Source organism: Xenopus tropicalis, chromosome 3, assembly GCF_000004195.4.
Source record: "Xenopus tropicalis strain Nigerian chromosome 3, UCB_Xtro_10.0, whole genome shotgun sequence".
NCBI classification, from domain to species: domain Eukaryota; kingdom Metazoa; phylum Chordata; class Amphibia; order Anura; family Pipidae; genus Xenopus; species Xenopus tropicalis.
Window position 1 is genome coordinate 143,738,084 of NC_030679.2, and position 6,571 is coordinate 143,744,654.

At 46.6% G+C, this 6,571-nt stretch overlaps 1 long non-coding RNA gene across 1 annotated transcript; it reads left to right on the plus strand.

Annotated features, from left to right (window-relative positions):
* The first annotated feature begins 271 nt into the window (after nt 1–271).
* LOC116409524 lies at nt 272–6,571 on the plus strand. The gene is made up of 2 exons (XR_004221887.1): nt 272–431; nt 6,357–6,571. It is a non-coding gene; the product is annotated as an uncharacterized LOC116409524 (long non-coding RNA).

Here is a 6,571-nt window from a genome sequence, read left to right on the forward strand (position 1 = left end):
CAGATAGTTTGCAGAAGAAAGTGTGGAATGACTCCCATTGCTCTGGGGAAGGGAACTCCTTCTCTCCCTGGAGGGAAAGTGCTGAGGGAAGCCAGCAAGCAAGCACAGAGTGTCAAACAGCAAGATTCCAGCAGCCATCTTAGATTTCCTAAGCATAATGCTTCTAAACAGGAAGTGGATGTTGCTGGCGGCCATATTGGATGTAGCAAAGAGCAGGGTCGGCTTCATGGCAGCCATCTTGGTACTCCCACATTGATTAGCAGTGTAACTGTACACCTTGTATCTGCAGCATTGTATGTAATATTACCCAGCAATGTATTGTCACTGGGCAGCAGGATTGGCTCCCCCATAGGGGCAGCAGCAGGGGCCCCATGTTGGTGTGAGGCAGTCACCGCCGGGGGAACCACAGACTTAGTTTTTGGTAGCACTAGGTAGGTACCTAATATATAGGGGAGAGACAGGGGAAAGTGTTGGAAGGGTTACTGCCTGCCCTGCTCTCATTTCCCTACAGAAATAGGGGTTGGTAGCACTAGGTAGGTACCTAATATATAGGGGAGAGACAGGGGAAAGTGTTGGAAGGGTTACTGCCTGCTCTGCTCTCATTTCCCTACAGAAATAGGGGTTGGTAGCACTAGGTAGGTACCTAATATATAGGGGCAGAGACAGGGGAAAGTGTTGGAAGGGTTACTGCCTGCCCTGCTCTCATTTCCCTACAGAAATAGGGGTTGGTAGCACTAGGTAGGTACCTAATATATAGGGGCAGAGACAGGGGAAAGTGCTGGATCTAGGGGAGGCCTAATACACAGTGTCTAGTTAAAGCTGTGTTGCTGTATATAGTGCACAGACAGTGTATCATTGTCCTATTGCAGCCATTGCAAAAGCTTCCCTTGCATAATAATAGAGAAGAGGGATTTGGGCTCATTGGGAAACATTGTGCTACAGACGTTGGTCACAGTTTTTGGCAAAAGATGTAATGAGATATGATATTTCCCATGCCAAGCCGAGCCCTGGCACCTCTATCACTGGGCACAGCTGTGGGTACAGGGTTAGCAAACACCCCAGCTGTACCGGTGCAGGAATGGCTGCCCCCGGGGCTACACAGCGGGGTATTTATATAAACTATAGTAGGGTTTCTGTAGCAAACACCCCAGCTGTACCAGTGCAGGAATGGCTGCCCCCGGGGCTACACAGCGGGGTATTTATATAAACTATAGTAGGGTTTCTGTAGCAAACACCCCAGCTGTACCGGTGCAGGAATGGCTGCCCCCGGGGCTACACAGCGGGGTATTTATATAAACTATAGTAGGGTTTCTGTAGCAAACACCCCAGCTGTACCAGTGCAGGAACGGCTGCCCCTGGGGCTACACAGCGGGGTATTTATATAAACTATAGTAGGGTTTCTGTAGCAAACACCCCAGCTGTACCAGTGCAGGAATGGCTGCCCCCGGGGCTACACAGCGGGGTATTTATATAAACTATAGTAGGGTTTCTGTAGCAAACACCCCAGCTGTACCAGTGCAGGAACGGCTGCCCCTGGGGCTACACAGCGGGGTATTTATATAAACTATAGTAGGGTTTCTGTAGCAAACACCCCAGCTGTACCGGTGCAGGAATGGCTGCCCCCGGGGCTACACAGCGGCGGTATTTATATAAACTATAGTAGGGTTTCTGTAGCAAACACCCCAGCTGTACCGGTGCAGGAATGGCTGCCCCCGGGGCTACACAGCGGGGTATTTATATAAACTATAGTAGGGTTTCTGTAGCAAACACCCCAGCTGTACCGGTGCAGGAACGGCTGCCCCCGAGGCTACACAGCGGGGTATTTATATAAACTATAGTAGGGTTTCTGTAGCAAACACCCCAGCTGTACCAGTGCAGGAATGGCTGCCCCCGGGGCTACACAGCGGGGTATTTATATAAACTATAGTAGGGTTTCTGTAGCAAACACCCCAGCTGTACCAGTGCAGGAATGGCTGCCCCCGAGGCTACACAGCGGGGTATTTATATAAACTATAGTAGGGTTTCTGTAGCAAACACCCCAGCTGTACCAGTGCAGGAATGGCTGCCCCCGGGGCTACACAGCGGGGTATTTATATAAACTATAGTAGGGTTTCTGTAGCAAACACCCCAGCTGTACCAGTGCAGGAATGGCTGCCCCCGGGGCTACACAGCGGGGTATTTATATAAACTATAGTAGGGTTTCTGTAGCAAACACCCCAGCTGTACCAGTGCAGGAATGGCTGCCCCCGAGGCTACACAGCGGGGGTATTTATATAAACTATAGTAGGGTTTCTGTAGCAAACACCCCAGCTGTACCAGTGCAGGAATGGCTGCCCCCGGGGCTACACAGCGGGGTATTTATATAAACTATAGTAGGGTTTCTGTAGCAAACACCCCAGCTGTACCAGTGCAGGAATGGCTGCCCCCGAGGCTACACAGCGGGGTATTTATATAAACTATAGTAGGGTTTCTGTAGCAAACACCCCAGCTGTACCAGTGCAGGAATGGCTGCCCCCGAGGCTACACAGCGGGGTATTTATATAAACTATAGTAGGGTTTCTGTAGCAAACACCCCAGCTGTACCGGTGCAGGAATGGCTGCCCCCGGGGCTACACAGCGGGGTATTTATATAAACTATAGTAGGGTTTCTGTAGCAAACACCCCAGCTGTACCAGTGCAGGAATGGCTGCCCCCGAGGCTACACAGCGGGGTATTTATATAAACTATAGTAGGGTTTCTGTAGCAAACACCCCAGCTGTACCAGTGTAGGAATGGCTGCCCCCGGGGCTACACAGCGGGGTATTTATATAAACTATAGTAGGGTTTCTGTAGCAAACACCCCAGCTGTACCAGTGCAGGAATGGCTGCCCCCGGGGCTACACAGCGGGGTATTTATATAAACTATAGTAGGGTTTCTGTAGCAAACACCCCAGCTGTACCAGTGCAGGAATGGCTGCCCCCGGGGCTACACAGCGGGGTATTTATATAAACTATAGTAGGGTTTCTGTAGCAAACACCCCAGCTGTACCAGTGCAGGAATGGCTGCCCCCGAGGCTACACAGCGGGGTATTTATATAAACTATAGTAGGGTTTCTGTAGCAAACACCCCAGCTGTACCAGTGCAGGAATGGCTGCCCCCGGGGCTACACAGCGGGGTATTTATATAAACTATAGTAGGGTTTCTGTAGCAAACACCCCAGCTGTACCAGTGCAGGAATGGCTGCCCCCGAGGCTACACAGCGGGGTATTTATATAAACTATAGTAGGGTTTCTGTAGCAAACACCCCAGCTGTACCAGTGCAGGAATGGCTGCCCCCGAGGCTACACAGCGGGGTATTTATATAAACTATAGTAGGGTTTCTGTAGCAAACACCCCAGCTGTACCAGTGCAGGAATGGCTGCCCCCGGGGCTACACAGCGGGGTATTTATATAAACTATAGTAGGGTTTCTGTAGCAAACACCCCAGCTGTACCAGTGCAGGAATAGCTGCCCCCGGGGCTACACAGCAGGGTATTTATATAAACTATAGTAGCGTTTCTGTAGCAAACACCCCAGCTGTACCAGTGCAGGAATGGCTGCCCCCGGGGCTACACAGCGGGGTATTTCTGCGCTTCTTCATATGTTTTCCCCTCTCCAATCAACTTGTTCTTGTAAACCACATCTGGAACGACCCATTTCACTCTGATTTTCAGAGAAAAACACATTATAACCAACATGCACCGCATTTTGCTTCCTTCCTTAGGGCCATAATTGACACCTGTTTTTACACAAAATGAATGATGTCACTAATTGCACGCCACGCCGCTATCATTATGAACAATAATCTGTGTAATTGAATCAATTAATGATTCAGAATCAGCAGCATGCATGGCGTGAGCGTTGGGTCTGTTGGTTTTACTATTACTCCACTACACTTACTAGTTCATTATTTGCTATGTAGAAATGGCTATGGACTATAAGTGGAGCATATATGACAAAATAAGAGGACTACTATTAAAAAAAACCTGTTAACCACCCCCCATTCCCCATAGATATGGTATGGTCCAAACCATGACAAGGTACTCTTGGAAATGTACTTTTAGACCCTCAGGGACTGTAAGTGTTAAAGCATGTATGACAAAATAAAGAGGATTATTCTTACTCTTATCTCCCCCATTTCCCATAGATATGGTATGGTCCAAACCATGACAATGGACTCTTGCAAATGTACCTTTAGACCCCCATGGACCATAAGTGTTAACCCATGTATGACAAAATAAGAGGACTACTGTTAAACAATCTGTTATCCCCCCCCCCCCATAGATATGGTATGGTCCAAATCATGACAATGTACTCTTGGAAATGTACTTTTAGACCCTCAGGGACCATAAGTGTTAAAGCATGTACGACAAAACAAGAGGACTACTATTATAAAACCTGTCCCCCCTCCCCCATTCCCCATAGATATGGTATGGTCCAAACCATGACAATGTACTCTTGGAAATGTACTTTTAGACACTGAGGGACTGTAAGTATTAAAACATGTATGATAAAATAAGAGGACTACTTTTAAAAAAAACCTGTTATCCCCCCCATTTTCCAAAGATATGGTATGGTCCAAACCATGACAATGGACTCTTGAAAATGTACCTTTAGACCCTCAGGGACCATAAGTGTTAAAGCATGTATGACAAAATAAGAGAACTACTGTTAAAAATCCTGTTATCCAACCCCACTTTGATTCCCCCATAGATATGGTATGGTCCAAACCATGACAATGTACTCTTAGAAATGTACTTTTAGACACAGAGGGACCATAAGTGTTAACGCATGTAGGACAAAATAAACGGACTACTATTTAAAAGCCTGTTATCGACCCCCCTTTCCCATAGATATGGTATGGTCCAAGCCATGACAATGTACTCTTGAAAATGTACCTATAGACCCTCAGGGACCATAAATGTTAAAGCATGTACGACAAAATAAGAGCATTACTGTTAAAAAAAAAAACTGTCCCCCCATTCCCCATAGATATGGTATGGTCCAAACCATGACAAGGTACTCTTGGAAATGTACTTTTAGACACTGAGGGACTGTAAGTATTAAAACATGTATGACAAAATAAGAGGACTACTTTTAAAAAAACCTGTTATCCCCCCCATTCCCCATAGATATGGTTTGGTCCAAATCATGACAATGGACTCTTGCAAATATGCTTTTAGACCCTGAGGGACTGTAAGTGTTAAAGCATTTATGATAGATAAGAGGACTACACTTAAAAAAAACTGTAATCCCCCCCCACCATTTCTCATACATATAGTATGATCCATACCATGGAAATGTGCTCTTGCAGTTTTTTTTTATTAGGAGGTACTGGGAGATTGAAATCCCGTGTTTGGATGCAGGGAATGTAGTGGTACATAGAACACATAGGAAATTAATAGAGGGCTACTCTAAGCCAACCCCCCATTCCCTATAGATATGGTATGGTCCAAACCATGGAAATGTGCTCTTTGATGTTACCGTTGTTTTTATTGGGAGGTACTGGGAGATTGAAATCCCGTATTTCGATGCTGGGAATGTAGTGGTACATAAAACACACAGGACATAATAGAGGGCTACTCTAAGCCAATACCCCAACCCCCCATTACCTATGTATATGGTATGGTCCAAACCATGGAAATGTGCTCTTTGATGTTACCGTTGTTTTTATTGGGAGGTACTGGGAAATTGAAATCCCATGTTGTGATGCAGGGAATGTACTGGTACATAAAACACACAGGACATTAATAGAGGGCTACTCTAAGCCAATACCCCAACCCCCCATTACCTATGTATATGGTATGGTCCAACCATGGAAATGTGCTCTTTGATGTTCCCGTTCTACTGAAATTTCCAGTCTAGCTGTGGCCTTCATACCTTTCTAACACATCGATTGAGGGAAAGCCAAGAGTTAGATACAGAGAGGCAATACTCCCCCGTCTCAGCGGCCAATGTACTGTATTTAGGCCAAACCACAGGAGTAGTGGAACAACCTGATTCTGGTAACAAGTTGCCCCCATTGGTTTCTATGCGGGGGGGGCATGTTGTTATTAGGGTGTCACGCAACATCGGTGACGTTTGGGGCCCCGGGTCCTTTGGTGTCTTCCCAAGCAATGTGCACTTGTGCCTCACAGAGGAGGAAAGTTCCTTTCTGACAGTAACCATGGAAACAGGGTTCCCTCAATTACTACTAATTATTGGCAAGCGATCGTTATCTGTGTGGCTTATCGGCTACAAATTGGGTCAGTTTATTCTTACTGCTCATTACTCTGATAAAGTGACATTACATTAAGGAACCCTTCATTTACTGATGGTGAAATTTCCTTTCTTTCAGTTCCAGAGGTCCTCTTCTTATGGGGCTCCGTAACTGCCCATAGAGTAAAGAAGATCTTCCTCTGCTGATGGTGAAATCTCCTCCCCACATATTGAGCAGCAGTGCAGTGGGCGGGACAGACAGTCTGGGGAGGGGCCACACAATATCCTCATAGTCTGTCACCCCCTCACACCCCCCGTTTATTACATCGCTCCATCTGGAGATTATGAAATGCC